Source organism: Anabrus simplex, chromosome 6, assembly GCF_040414725.1.
Source record: "Anabrus simplex isolate iqAnaSimp1 chromosome 6, ASM4041472v1, whole genome shotgun sequence".
Taxonomy (NCBI): domain Eukaryota; kingdom Metazoa; phylum Arthropoda; class Insecta; order Orthoptera; family Tettigoniidae; genus Anabrus; species Anabrus simplex.
In genome coordinates, this window is record NC_090270.1 from 117,145,813 (window position 1) to 117,162,182 (window position 16,370).

Here is a 16,370-nt window from a genome sequence, read left to right on the forward strand (position 1 = left end):
CAACAAGATATTGGCCAATCCTCATCTCCCCATCCATGAAGACGTTAACATCAGATTCAACCACCTCAAATCAAGATTGCCTCGTATTCAAGCAGCACAGGAACTTGTTAAGAGAAATTACAATCCAAAAACTGATTGGCAATGAGAGTGAAACAGTGTAGCTCCGACTCAATAACACATTGTTTAGCTTTGAGACTCTTCCAGTTGGCTTTGATTTGCCCCGCAAGGTATGGGTAACCCTCAACAGAGTCCGTACTAACCATGGGAAATATGGATCAATGATGTTTAAATGGGGTATGAGATCTTTCCCAGTCTGTGACTGTGGTGCAGTTAAGCTACTAACCATATAGATACCGAATGTGTTGGCAAGGTATTCGTTGAATCAACATAGGACTTCGTGATAGCTTCTGCTGAGGTCATACGATGGCTAGAAAGTTTAGATCTAAATCTTTGCACACACTTTTGCTGGCATGATTATTTAAGCTGGTATGGTGTGTTTATTATTATTATTATTATTATTATTATTATTATTATTATTATTATTATTATTATTATTATTATTATTATTATGCGTGAATGGTCCCTTTCGGAACACACGAAGCTTTATTTATGATTTCGTTTGCGGAGGATCCAGGATGCTTTCATCTGTTGACTAAAGATCCTTTTCCTTTCTTCCGTTCACTTGGTACCTGCTCTTTTTGGTACTTCATTCTCTGGAGTAACTTCCCAATTGTCAATTTTCTTTCTATATATATTTCGATTCAAAATGTCTTCAGAGAGAATTTGTGCGTTCTTCATGTCCGCTTTTGTTTGTTGTATCCAAGGAAAATTCTTCAGTTTGTCAACTCTTTCAAGAACTTGGTGGGTTAGTCTAGTTTCTGGAAGCCTCTTAACATGTCCATAAAATTTTAGCCTTTTTTTCCTGAGGTCTGCCGCAATATTAGATATTTTTTCTGTGGATTTCCGGGTTTGGAGGCGGTACCCTTCTCCCGTGTGTCTTGGTCCTAAAATTTTCCTCATGATTTTTCTCTCTTCTTTTAGGATATTTTCCAGTTCGCCCTTTCTATGAAGCGTTAGAGTTTCCCCTGCATATAAAGCCTCCGGTTTGATTACAGTATTGTAATGTTTAATATTAACGTGGAAAGACATACATTTTTTGTTGTAGATTTCTCTTGTTCTCCCATAAGCTCTTCTGAGTTTTTGGACACGGTTGTTTTGGGCTATTTTCTCTTGTCCGGTTGGTTCGAGGATTTTGCCCAGGTATTTGAAGTGAGTGACTCGGTTGATTTGTCCGTATTTTGTATTGAGACTATGGATGTCTAGTTTTGCACAGAAAAATTCAGTTTTCTGGAAGGAGATATGAAGTCCGACCTTTCTGGCACATTCTTGGAGAATTTCAACTTGCTTTTATTGCTATGACTTCATCGCTGGACAAAAGGGCCAGGTCATCCGCGAAGGCTAAGCATGGAATTTCAAGCTTGTTTTTTCGTGTCCCAATGTTTACTGGGTTCCAGCTATTTTGTGCTTTCAGTTCGTTTTCCCATTCCCTCATCACCTTATCTAGTACGAGGTTGAAGAGGAGGGGTGATAGTCCATCTCCTTGCCGGACACCAGTTTTTATCAGGAATTCGTCTGAAATTTCTCCCATGAATTTCTCTCTTGACTTCGTGTCAGTTAGGGTCTGTTTGGTCAAGTTTAGCGTTTTGGAATCTAGTCCCTGTTCTTTCAGGATGCTGAACGGAGATTGACGATCAACTGAATCATAAGCCTTCTTGAAATCTACGAAGGTACAGATGATTGGAAGGTTTCTGAGGGCCCTGAATTTTAGAGCGGTTTTGAGGTTGAAGATCTGTTCAGTGCATGATCTGTGAGGGCGGAAACCAGCTTGATATTCACCAATTTTATGCTCTAGTTGTTCTTGTATTCTTTTCAACAGGCATGCAGAGAACATTGTTTGTAGCCGACTTCAAGGAGGGAGATTCCCCTATAGTTGTTCACATCAGTTTTGTTTCCTTTTTTGTGAAGTGGGTGAATCAAGGCACATTTCCAGTCTTCTGGGAGTTTTTCATTTATCCAGATTTTCTGTATGATTTCTGTAAGTTCCTTGAGTGAATTTGGACCAAGATTCTTAAGGAATTCTGCAACAATCCCGTCTCTTCCTGAGGTTCTGTAGTTCTTTAGTCGTTTAATGTGGCTCTGAATTTCGTCCTGGTTTGGTGGAGGTGATTCTGGGTGAGTGAAACTGGATGCTTCTTCAAGAAATCTTTCAGTGGGTTCGGGGCAGTTAAGAAGTTTGAGAAGTACCGTGCAAGTTCTTGGCAGTTTTCTTTATTAGTAAGCGCCAATTTTCCGTCTTGTTTCCTAAAACGTAAGTTCTGTGGAATGTATCCTCGGATTTTTTCTGTGAATGTTCTGTAGAAATCCCTTGTGTTGTGGTTTCTAAAGTTTTCTTTAATTGACTCCAGTTGTTCTTTCAGGTGCTTTCTTTTCTCTTGCCTGATGGTTTTGGATACTTGTTTTCTGATCTCATAAAATTCTCGTTGAGTTTTCTGGGATTTTCTACTGTTGTATTTCTGAAACGCGGATTTTCTTATCTCTAGGGCTTGGTTGCATGTTGAGTTCCACCAGGGGTGTTTTGCATTCCTTTTTAAGGGTACCATTTCTCGTGCCTTCTGTATGATTTTGGTGTGGAATTCTTCCCATGTTTTTGCTGGTTGATTTTCCCATGCTTCTTTTAGATCCGTAACAGGAATCGGTTTTATGTCAAATTTCTGTTGTTGGATTTTCTTGGGGTGGTATCTTCTTGGAGTAAATTTTACTTTAACTCTTGTGAGATAGTGATCAGAGTCGACGTTTGCTCCTCTTCTCACTTGTACATCATGTACCTCTTTCTGTAGCTGATACGAGATAGCTACATGATCAATCTGAAATTCTCCAATGGATTCAATGGGGGACCTCCAGGTTTTTTGTTTCTTGGGATGCTTCCTGAGGGATGTGGACATGATTTTAAGGTTGCACTGTTGACATAGTTCAATGAGCCTTGAGCCGTTTTTGTTCGTAAATTTGTGCGCCGGGTAGAGTCCGACAGTTTTCCTGTGTTCATTTTCTCAGCCGATTTGTGCATTGAAATCGCCTAAGAGGATTTTGACGTCATCCTTTGGAATTTTTGACATCACTTTTTCAAGTCTGTTCCAAAATTTGTCCGCGTTTTGGGGATTCTTCTTGTTGTCTATATTTGTAGGGGCGTGTGCATTTATTAATGTATATTTTTTATTGGCACACTGAATCCTCATGGTCATTAGGCGATTGCTGATGGAATTAACTTCTTGGATCGAGTTCAGTATACTTTTATGTACTACGAAGCTCATGCCAAATAAAGGGGTCCTATTTAGAATCTTTTGGTCTGTTTTGCTTTTGAATATACGGTAATTTCCATAATCCAAGGTGGCATCATCAGTAAATCGAGTTTCCTGCAGGGCAAGGATAAGAATTTTTTGCCGATCAAGTTCTGTGACTAAATTTAGTAATTTTCCTGGTTGTATCAAAGTGTTGATATTGAATGTACCAATGTACGTGGGGGTTTTGTGGGATAGTTTACCAGAGAGCTCCGACTCTCTCCCATGTTTTCGTGGTTGTCCAGGCTCCCCAGAATCCGAAAGCCTGGTTGCCGTCTCAATGCGACGGGTGGATTGGATACCACCTGGGGTAATGTTGTTAGTACGCTCACGAATCATGTTTGGCTTGTAATATGAAATCCAGCAGTGCTGGGTGCTTAGAACCAGGAATTGTTAGTTCCTGGAGCTTGGTATTGCCGCCGCACCTACAAGGTGACAGACGCGGACCAGGAAGCCGGTGGATACCACTCAGACGCACCTGGATTTTAAACAGGCTTTTTATTACTATCCCAAAAAGCGAGGGTGCCTCATCCGCCAGTTCCGCCGTACCAATGATCTTCATCTCCGCCTTCACTGCCGTTGAGGTCTTCACTCGTAACCCTGAGCTGGGACCCTTACCAGACGATACACACCGGGTCAGTGTGCTCTGGGACTCACATAGGCAGGGGCGCCACTCCCTGGGCAGGGCTGCCTCCGAAGAGGGTCCCTACCTGCTACCTTAGTTTATTATTATTATTATTATTATTATTATTATTATTATTATTATTATTATTATTATTGTTATCATCGATCACCAATAGTTGTATTAGCACAATAATTTAATCCATAACCGGTTTTCGGATTTTTAGGTAGGGGCTTTACGTCGCACCGACACAGAGGTTTTCGGATTCTAAGGTCCATCATCATTGTTAAAATTATTTTCAACATTTTAGTCCACGTGAGTGTGTAGTCAAAATGAATTAAAATGAAGTTAAAATGGAGCCCTGTTGAGACCAACATAGGAAGGGATGGCTTGTCCTCGTGTTAAAGCTGTTGATCGAGTTTACTAAAATGACTTTGATATTTTATAATGATCATAATTGATATAATGCATATGTTTTGTACTTATAATTTATATCGACGCCTAAGAAGCAGTACCTCATATGTCAAAATGCTCTTCCTGTCCATTATTTTCCTGAAGACTGATCACGCCCCTCAGCACCTTATGGATATGCAGTCCATCAGAACAACGTCCGTTATGTTAATTTTGGTATGCGTGTGTATAAAGGAAAATACACAGTATACTGTAGGAGTGCGTAAATACGTCATGCAAACATAAATCTCAACAGTAGTGTACGGTAATTTTCGTTTTCCTTTACACGTAACCAAAGGCAAATGAACACAACGTAAATTGTTCTGAGTGACTCTATATCCACAAATGGCTGGGAGGCGCGGCGTGTTGTAAGGAATATACTGTAATAGATAGGAGGAGCTTTGTAGGATACGAGGTTTTGATTTTTAAGCAAAGATATATGTATATTAGTGCTTACAGTTTATGTATGTTGTTTTTTGTACTGTACCATAAGCTAATAATAATAATAATAATAATAATAATAATAATAATAATCTCCTAACACTCATGTACTCGTTTCACGCCGTTTCCTACCACCCTGTATTTTCAATTTTTGTTTTTGTTGATACATCATTTTATGATGTTATCTGTGTTATTTGCAGCACTCAAGTGGCCATATGCCACAGGTCCAAGCTGAAGAATAACGTTACGTTCTCAGTAATTGACGCCACCGGGCGAGTTGGCCGTGCGTGTAGAGGCGCGCGGCTGTGAGCTTGCATCCGGGAGATAGTAGGTTCGAATCCCACTATCGGCAGCCCTGAAAATGGTTTTCCGTGGTTTCCCATTTTCACACCAGGCAAATGCTGGGGCTGTACCTTAATTAAGGCCACGGCCGCTTCCTTCCAACTCCTAGGCCTTTCCTATCCCATCGTCGCCATAAGACCTATCTGTGTCGGTGCGACGTAAAGCCCCTAGCAAAAAAAAAAAAAAAAAAAAAAAACAGTAATTGACGCCATTCCGACTCAAACCCTAGATACCAGTGGGTGATATATTTTTTTTAATTTGTGAGATCTGTCTTCCATGCAACCCGTCCAGGTCAGCTAGGGTCAAGAATTGTGCCTCAAAGACCCGCAGTCGCGTAGACGACATGGCTCGCCCTTATTTTCTCCTACGATTAATGATGTAATTGCTGCTGAGGTGGAATGCCAGATATTTACATTGAGGAAAGTTTTGCATCATGCCAGTACACTTGTATCATGAGTCACTTACATTTACCAGGTGTATGCGTAAGTCTTTTCCGGTTTCACTAAGAGATGGCGTTAGAGAACACATACGTCAGTTTGTTCGTCTGACGTTAACGAACCAACACACCAAGTTCAGTCCGCCAATCACTAGCGTCTGTGTTGTATCGTTCAGTGATCATGTCGACGGTTGTGTCTGGAAAAGAACATTTGCGGCACGCATCGGTTTTCTTATTTAATCAAAAGAAAAAAGGCTGTGGAAAGTCATCGTTTGCTCGTAGAGATATATGGTGAACACACTCCGTCTCTTAGAACATGTTAGACATGGTTTCAATAATTTAAACATGGTGATTTCAATGTGAAAGGCAGTGCGTGCTCTGGTAGACCACAAACGTGCGAAGACCCTTGAAACCTTGCGAAACCGTTAATGCACAACGCTATTGCCAACAAATGATTAATTTAAATCACGCATTGATCGAAAGATGACCGGAATGGGCCAGAAGACATGGCAAAGTGGTTTTGTTACACGACAATGCGCCGTCTCACACAGCAAAACCAGTGAAAGACACCTTGAAATCGCGACATCCTTCCGCACCCACCATACTACCCCGACCTGGCGCCATCTATCACCTCTTTGCATCAATGAGGCACGCGCTCGCAGGGCAGCACTTCAGCAGTTTCGAGGAAGTTAGAAAATGACTCGACGAATTGTTTGCCACAAATGACAAGCAGTTTTTCTGGTATGGTATTCACAACTTACTTGAAAGATGGGCGAAGTTTGTAGAAGCCGATGGCCAATATTTTGAATAAACGAAAATGAATTTTCCTTTAAAATTACGTGTTTTTTAATCACAAAAAACCGGCAAAAACTCATGCATACACATGTTAATTCTATTTAATATAGGCCGACAGGGGATAATTTACAACTTGAAGCACAGGTAGTGACTTCGCTACAACTCTCGTTACAGTTGACCTGCGGTGACATCCTTGGAGATTCAAATTCATTTTATAGAGAAACATCAAAAAGTTCAGTAACTCTGAACTTAGCCTGTTTAGTTTGACTTCAACTTCTCTCACTGGAAGGGTTCTCGTTTGCACCGTGTAATCTTTACTGATGCTCCAACTGATGGCAATGTTATTTCTATCAAATTATACTTTAAGGGCATTGCTTTTCACTTTAAGAATTTAGGCAGCACTTTTTGACACAAAACACTAAGCGAGTTGGCCGTGCGGTTAGGGGCATTCGGGAGATAGTGGGTTCGAGCCCTGAAGATGGTTTTCCGTGGATTCCCATTTTCACACACACAAAAATGCTGGAGCTGTTCCTTAACTAAAGCCACGGCGTTTACTTCCCACTCCTAGGCCTTTCCTATCCCTTCGTCGCCATAGGGCCAATTGTGAAAAAATAACCATGACCTAAACTGCTCAATAAACGTACTCACTGGCTTCTCACCGATGTGGCCGCGGTTCACATGAGAAGTTAAGTTCCAGTGGTTCTTTTCCCACGTTAATAATTCAGTTGTTCCTCTTGTTAAAGGTAGCCTACAAAGTTCACTCAAGCTACTTCCTCGAAGGAATTGTCATCGGCCTTGCTGCTGCAAGCTGTGTTTACTAATAACGTAATATGTATACTGTAGATATATCGCATATTGAATTTTACGACAACGACGAATATATCAGCTAGTTTGTTTGATGTGGGACAAGATGGAAAATTTAAAGAATAGCAGTAATCCTCTCCCCGCAATCCAGTTTCATCAAGATATGTTCATAATCAAGGGGTTTACGACCTTTTTAACAGCTTATAAACTTCTTCGTTAGGTATAGCAGTGCGGGATTAACGCTCGTTAGAACTACTGTGTACTAATGCATTGCATTAGGTACCTTTCACCCTTTGCCATTCTTGTTGCATTCGGTAGTTTACATCCGAAACTTGCCCAAGGCTAGAACTCCCTGTGACGTTCCAACTGTAATTATTTATGACTGTGCCAGTATGAAATCCGCTGTGGTATGGGTAGTGGACAATGATACTCGGAACACAACTATGTGTCAGAGTGTAATGAATGATTTTAGTAATAGGCTTTCTGGCAATAGCACTTTCTGGTTCAGAGAGCAAAACATTGGCAAACTATTCCCTCCTCATCTTCCTGGTATGTGAATATTTTCAAAAGGTTTCGACTCTCTACTAATGTTCTGCAAGAAATGTGAACTGCGATTTTGAGAGATTCACTCCAAATAGTACAAAATCATCTGTATAACATAAAAATTTTCTAATAAATTTAAATATAATCCTAAAATTAATAAACATTGCAACATTTTAAAAATCCCAATGAAAATTAATTGAAGGTATTTTCTTACTGTCCTTACGGATTAATCAGTCGACTGAACCTTTGTGTCTTCCCTACTGCTGGAGGTGATGATGATAATTATGATGATGATGGTGATGATTTTTAAACGGGCCTAACATCTAGGTCATCGGTCCGTAATGGTACGAGGTGAAATGAAATGTATAAATTATTTTAAAAAATTGAAAATGGGTTTCCCTTGTATTTGGACAGCTATCCTAAGCAAATTTTCTCTCATATTTGCACCGCTATTGACTTTAGCGGTTTCGCTATAACTGCATAACCTCTAGTGTATCTTTAGATACTTAGGTCTCCGAAAAGATGACCTAGCAGACAGTAAGTACCTGTATATAAAACATTCTCATTTCGTCACCATAAGACCTATGTCTGTCCGTGTGACGTAAAACAAATTGTAAAAAAAATTCTCATACCTATGACCACTACACTGTCTCTAGACTCTAAATCTAGGATGTGTACACTAATTCTTTCTTTGCTCCTTTAATTGACATGGAAATATATATATTTTAACTAAAAGGTGAAGAAAGTTTAAGGTAGCAAATCGGAAGCAACTCTCGGGTTGTTCGTACTTTTAAGTCTTCGAGTACGCTCGCAGATATCGCTTGGTTACACCAGTAAGAGGAATACTTATCTCAGTGAAAGGGATGAAAGGCAACCCGCTCCACCATGCGGAGAACTGATCGTATTAGCATAATACTCACGCAGCTCACTGCTCATAGGGTCCGTCCGCCCTCTCTAATTCACTGGATCTTACTGCTGGGGTGAACATTATTTTCATCTTCACCCAATATGGAGGTTGAGTTCAGTGAGCAATATCGAAATATTTCCAACTTCTGCATCTGAAAGTGTTAACGTATTAAACAAACGAACTGGATGTGATGCATTACTTCGAACTCTAGAATTCTTCGTACTTCAGCGAACAGTTTTTATCTACCTTTCTGAGGACAGATTCCCGAGTACGTTTCATTCTGTTCGACAGACATATCTTGATAACTTTTTCAGTCTAGAAGTATCATACACGCCACATTGGATTTTTACTTTCCTTCCAGGAAGCTCGAGAAAGAAAGCATTTTGACTTTTGATATCATATACTATATAAATAACAATACTTGATGGCATTTTTATGATTGCTTCAGTTCAAAGGAGTAAGACGTACTGTAATGTAAATTGCTGAATTCCCCGTAAAGTTGAAAATTGGGAAATAACGTAATTACCTACCATAGCATCCAATGAAAAATCAACAGCTTTCCATTCAGAATTGATTTTGGTCAACTATGGACCATGTAAATAACTCTTCATAATTTCAGTTTTCTTTGGCACCGATATTCTTTCATTCTCTTGCTCACAGCTTCTTTCCTTTCAGCCATCCATTGTTTTTTCTTCTTGGTCGCTGTTTCTGGCTCTAGGAAACCCTCAAATGTGTGTATCTTGTTTATGAAAGTGGTTCTATTGTGGATGTCTTGATCCATGATGTTAATTTCTTGCAGACCTTCCTTGGCGTTAACAAACCATTTGTCATAAGAGTTGTCTTCACTATTGGGCTTATTTAATTTATTTATTTATTTATTTATTTATTTATTTATTTATTTATTTATTTATTTATTTATTTATTTATTTATTTATTTATTTATTTATTTATTTATTTCCAAGAAATGACCAATTTTAAGCCATGTGAAAGCTTTTCCTTAATGGATCATCAACAGTAAACAAAGCAGCATTTTCGATGCGTTCGCCTTGTCAGGGGAATTTAGATAATGGAGGTCGCTTTCTCAAAATAAATTTACAAACTAATATCCAGGCCATGAATGTTGTCTATTGATCCCTCCGTCAGTACTAAGAATTCTATTGGATTGCCAGAGAAAGCTATCAGATGACATTCTTGGACGACATGGTGAACAGTCTGCTTTTCACTTTCACAGTCACAAATTGGAGAAGTTATTTTCTTCAACCTGTGCAGGAAATGGGCACACGTGCCCGTGTTGTTTCTTATTCGGTTAAAAAGCGGCCAGATCTTGCATGGCAATTTAATGCCAGGTGGCTTCGGACGATATGCACGTCATCTTAAGTTATTCCGTCGTAGCATTCATCTGCCATGTCTATCTCTAGCAGTCATTAATATTTAACCCGTTGTCGTCCGACTCGTTGGCGGAACGGTCAGCGTACTGGCCTTCGGTTCAGAGTGTCCCGGGTTCGATTCCCGGCCGGGTCGGGGATTTTAACCTGAATTGGTTAATTCCAATGGCACGGGGGCTGGGTGTATGTGTTGTCTTCATCATCATTTCATCCTCATCACGACGCGCAGGTCGCCTCCGGGAGTCAAATGGAAAGACCTGCACCCGGCAAGCCGAACCCGTCCTGGGATATCCCGGCACTAAAAGCCATACATTTCATTTTTTTTCAACCCGTTGTCAACTAACATCCTTGCAGTTTCCAAGAGTGGGTGACGAGAGCGAAGCCTTCCTTTACTGACGGTCAGGATTTCTTTGTGAACAGGGAAGTGAGGATGTTTCTTTAGTTGTTTTTATTCTCCCGTAAAAGTGCTCATCTTTCCCGCTGCATAGGAGGTGGTATGTGACTAAGTACGTGTAGCCAGAAAGTAGGTGTAAGTCTGACTGTGCCAGTTATAAGACGCATGGTATTGTATTGTTGAGCTGTGTTCGCTCTATCATGCGTGACCATATATATGTCGGGTTTGTATTAAATCTGAGTAGCCTTCCTTCAAAGTAAAGCGTGAGCTCCTTGTTGGCCAACTTGTTGTTCTGGTGAAACGTTGAGACTTCTGTCTTAGCGACACTTTGCTTCAACCTCCATTTCCGGAAATATTTACCAATAATTCTCAATCCCTCAGTCCTCTTCCTGCAAAAGGATATTTTCCCCCAATTTGTCCTCTTGAATTCCAACTTTATCTTAATATTTTGATCATTCCTACTTTTAAAAAACACCACTGAAATTTATTCGTGCACTGATATCATCCCACGCCATCTCTCCACTGACAGCACGGAACGTACCACTTAGTCGAGCAGCTCGTCTTCTTTCTCCCAAAACATTAATAATGTTCAAAACCACATATTTGGAAAGAAAAAATATTTAAAATGATGTATCTTGGAATTATATATTCGTATATTTTAATTATATATTCATAGGCCTATATGTTCTATCAGTTCGTATTTTTCTTAAAGTGCAATTAATTTGTCGTTTCCTCCTCGCAATAATTAACTTTCCAAACATTTATGTAATTCCATCCACAAATTCTATTAATTATATATTGAGTTAAGTAAAATGCTGTCACCAAGTCTCAAAAGGCGTACTATTCTGCCAATGAAGTCAAGAACTTCCTTCATAACCTGAACATAGTTCAGATAATTAAGTTCGTGGAAAGACATCCTTCACGAAAAAATATTCATTACTAATAAACATCTACAATATCTAACTACTTTAAACATATCTAACCACTTCCTTCAAATCTACTATTTGACGTGAAATTCATTTTAATGTCCCTGATTGAGGATGAACGTCCCCATATTATCTTAAAAATATGTCTGAAATAATAATAATAATAATAATAATAATAATAATAATAATAATAATAATAATAATCATCGTATGGCCTCAGCTACCGTGTGCAGACATTTCGATTTGACGCCATATGGCTGTCTGCTCGTCAATTTCGATGTACCGTTTTACTCTAGGCCAACTAGATGGCAGACAGAGTAACCCGGATCTCTCTTGGGCGTCTATGGCTGAGATTTAATGAATTTTGTCGGGTAAACACCAAATGTGTCACCAGAGATCTTTTACATGCCGACATCGTACGACATGGAGTATCGAATGGACTTTTTTCCGCCCTTCAAAAATCCGACTACCTCTGCCGGGTTTGAACCCGCTATCTTCGGATCCGGAGGCCAACACTCTACCACGGATCCACAGTATTTCATTATGATGATAAATTTATTACGATGACCCTAAATTACAAATATCAATTTCATAAGGGATATATTCGGAAATATGTTATCCGATTATTATTATTATTATTATTATTATTATTATTATTATTATTATTATTATTATTATCCGATTATTTCCTTATTGAAAACCTACCAAAAAAATTGATAACCTTTACGAAGCAAATATGTCAAATATATTAGTCACATAGATGATTATGTCGACCTGGAACCTGTCCATAATATATCACCGTGAAGAAAAATTTGTCGTCACCAACAATATCAATAACTCTCATAATTATATATCGTGACCACTATTCACCTCTTATCTCACTTATTTGTCGTTTAAAATCTAAACTTGTTTTTCTTACATCTCATACTAATGTGTTTATTCAATTCGACGAGACTTCCATTAATCTTACTACCGTAGGCACATTTCATTCACTGGTATTCTTAGAAGATCCTAACAATATTGGACATATTCATAATACATGTATTCCTGCTAAAATAAACAAAGTTATCGTACCTTAATTGGCATATCATGTTGATCGGTCATGTGTAGCATAATACAATCTCTTTAAAAGACACCCCTTTACCAACATCCACTGTATAAACCTTCTTCAGGTCTCTTAATAGTGTATTTCATTGTGTATGTAATGCATCTCAAACAACATTATTTCCTTCCAAAGCACAACGAGTTAGGAACGAATTGGTAATGAATATTTAACGTTAGAAAGTCTGTCAGAATATCATATTCCTCTCAACACGTCATGACACCGTAACCTATACATACGTTGTGACTTACTCATGAATAATAGCTCGGTTTCATACTAAAGCGTAATTTAACTTCGGAAAATTAAATTATAGCCTGAAAGACTCTACTAGCATACTTTACAAAGCATTTGGAAAATACGAAGTGAAACCTATCTGTAGTTGATTCGATCTCTCACCAGTTGATACTTTCCTTTCACATGTGACGTCCCGATACAATGGACATTTTAGTGATTCATAGGAAACGTCATTTGGGAGTTTTGACTCTGATTTTATACATTTTATTCTACCTGAAACTTAAAATATAACGATTAAAACACGTCTTGGACAATTGGTAATGATGTCCAGTTACTCTAATACATTCGCCTGATATGATGTAGGCTTACTCTAAATTTATATGTTATTAAATTGTCTGTGAATAGATTTCACGCAACATAAATATTAATTCTAAATATATCTCCTTCACTTCCGCACAATTCTGTTGTATAATACGCCCAATTAACTTTATTCTGTTAATAACTTAGGTAACTTACATCTATATCTATTTTATTTTAAACTTTATTATTATAGTACGGTGGGTACACGGCTAAAAGAGCCAGAACGCTGCACTTTTTGATTGAAATGTGCCCCTTTCTGTGGTCATAGTTGAAGCTCAAGGGTAACGTTCCAGATAGGGAGCCACATGAAAATCCGTGTAGAACACTAACATGGTGGTTATTAGAGATGGAGCCATTAGCCGCCGCATTGGCGCACTAAATTGTTTTTGCGTCTTAGCTCCTAATGGTCGGATTTCTATATTTTGTGTTTGTTTGTTTGTTTGTTTGTTTGTTTGTTTGTTTGTTTGTTTGTTTGTTTGTTTGTTTTAAAGCTTTTGTAAAGGGGACATCTTTTGTCCCTATAGGTTCTGCACAATTTTGAAAAATCTGAACATTTCACTTTTCTCACGAATTTCAAATAGGTAAGTTTTTAATTGTGTTCAATACCCCCCTTTTCCCCACAAAAAAGGATTTGTGTATATGGGGTTCCATATATGTTACAAAAGTCCCGTCTTCATGAACAACAGCAATGTTAATTATTTTGGAAAAAATTATTACTTTAAGGAAACAAACTTTTACAAACAAAAACCACTAATTGCTAAGAAATATTCATTTAAATTAACATTAACTGCTTATATACATCTCTTATGACTCTAGATCGCTCAACCATCTTCTTCTTTTTTAATTTCATCCCCGGAACAAATTAATTATTATACACCTAAGAAAATAGAAAATGCAACACCATGAAGGCATTGGTCGTTTGTGTTCATTTTCACGATACGGAACGATGTCATGTAGATATGTAAACGATCAAAGTTTCAGACCCATTGGATTGTTGCTACAGGTCTCCCCACGTGATTGGTCGCGGAGAAATCAACTCCAGTATACGTACTCTGGTGTAGCGTAGTTGATTTTGCAGTCTGTACAGTGAAGTGTTCCCCGTCAAACATGCCTCGACGACAGAGAAGAGCACGCTATCAACAACTGTCGCCGTTTGAGAGGGCTCGGATAATTGGGCTGTGTGAGGCTGGATTGTCGCTAAGGATTGTCGCGTGTTGGCCGACAGGCATCTAGGGTACAGCGTGTATGGCAGAAGTGGTCAAGTGAAGGTACCCACACTCATAGACCTGGCACAGGCCCGGCGCGACAGACAACTGTGAAAGAGGATCGCCGCATCATTCGGACGGCCCATATGGAACCCCATGCAACAGCAGCGCAAATTCGAGCAGCTGTGGCACCCCACGTTACACAACAAACAGTTTGTAATCGCCTGCGTGCAGCTGGCTTACGAGCCCGTGTCTCTACAGAAGGTATTCCATTGACCCCACAACAGCGTCGTGTAAGGCTGGCCTGGTGTCGAGAAAGATCGACGTGGGTCGACGAATGGGATAGGGTCGTCTTCAGTGATGAATCGCGCTTCTGTCTTGCCCGCAGTGATCGCCGAAATCGTGTGCGCCGACGTACCGGGTAGAGGGGCCGCCCAGATCTTATTGTCGAGAGGCACACAGGGCCAACACCAAGCATTATGGTCTGGGGAGCTATTGGCTTTAATTTGAAATCACAGTTAGTGCTTGTTGAGGGCACTGTGACTGCTCGACAGTACGTTGATAGGGTACTCAATCCAGTGGTTGTCCCTGTGATGGCGAACATTGCTAATGGGATGTTTCAGCTGGACAGTGCCCGGGTTCATACTGCACGCATCTCCAGAGAAGGTCTCCACGACATAATAACCTTAGAATGGCCCGCCAGATCCCCGGACCTCAGTCCTATTGAGCATGAGTGGGACATGATGGGTCGACAACTGGCCAACCGTCCTCAGCCACCCACAACTCTGGAACAACTGACCCGTGCAGTGCAGCAGGCATGGGCCACAATTCCTCAGGAAGCGATCCAGGGCATTATTGACTCCATGCCTCGACGAATTCATCAATGTATTGCAGCTCGTGGTGGGCACATCCTGTATTGATTGTTGTCCAAACTTGCAGTCAGAGGGACCTGAAATTGTAATAATCGAATCACAACCGAACACTCGTCCTGCATGTTCAGTTGCAGTAATGCAGTACCACTCCTTCTGGGTGTTGCAATTTCCATTTTCTTCAGTGTATTATGACATTGGATCAACAAAACAATATGATCTTGAAATTGTGAAAGATTTTTAAAATAATCAGTTAAATACATAACTTTTATTATATTTATTGCTGCATTTTTGACCCCCAGTGCAGTTCATACAAAGTAGTGTGCATGGAACTTTGGATTTTCTACAGGAGTATAGTGTACGGTATCCGTAGCAACTACTAATTCTCTGCAGGCTGTCATAGTAGAAGGAACAAAAGACCAGATCGGCGTCCACTCCGCAGCATCCATAGTCCATTACCATCCCTCTGGGTCTGGAATGTTATCCAAAACTGAGCACTCACGACCCCAAATTTGTTCTGCCCGGTATGCTGGACGAAGACGATGCTGTCGTAGTGACTCTTGTGAGGGGAGGGGGACAGACTTTGTAGGCTGCGATTTCTTGAAGTAGAAATAAGCTTTCTAACATCTTTTCTGTCAGTACAGATGTGGTCTAGCCATTCCTGTTTCATTTTCCACTCAGCTCCAAATTCTTAAATTGGCATTGCTTCTGGAACAGATTGCTCCTTCCAGGGCAATGTTACAGGTTTGACAACACGGTGGTTATCTGGAAGCTCTGGCACTTTTCTGTTACTGCGATCAATACAAGAAATGTTTGTGACAGTTTCACGAGTTTCACCGACCTCTCCTTTGGCAGGAATATGAAAGACAGAAATTAGTGTTCCGTAGAAAGATGGTTCTGAATATTTGCTGCTGTAGTTATGATCAATGTTGTTGTACGCACCAATCACGAAAACACCATGCAGCAAGTTTGAGGAGCAATGCCACCTCCCTCTTGAGCTCTGAGAATCTCCTAGCAAGTAAGACTTTCCGTTTTCATTGTAACTTTCACGTAAGTGGAGAATATCCTCAGAAATATATATACCGCACCAATTTCTAGCCTTGTCCATAATATTCCTGAATGTCTACTAGTCGATATATGCTAAGTGGACAAAATATGTG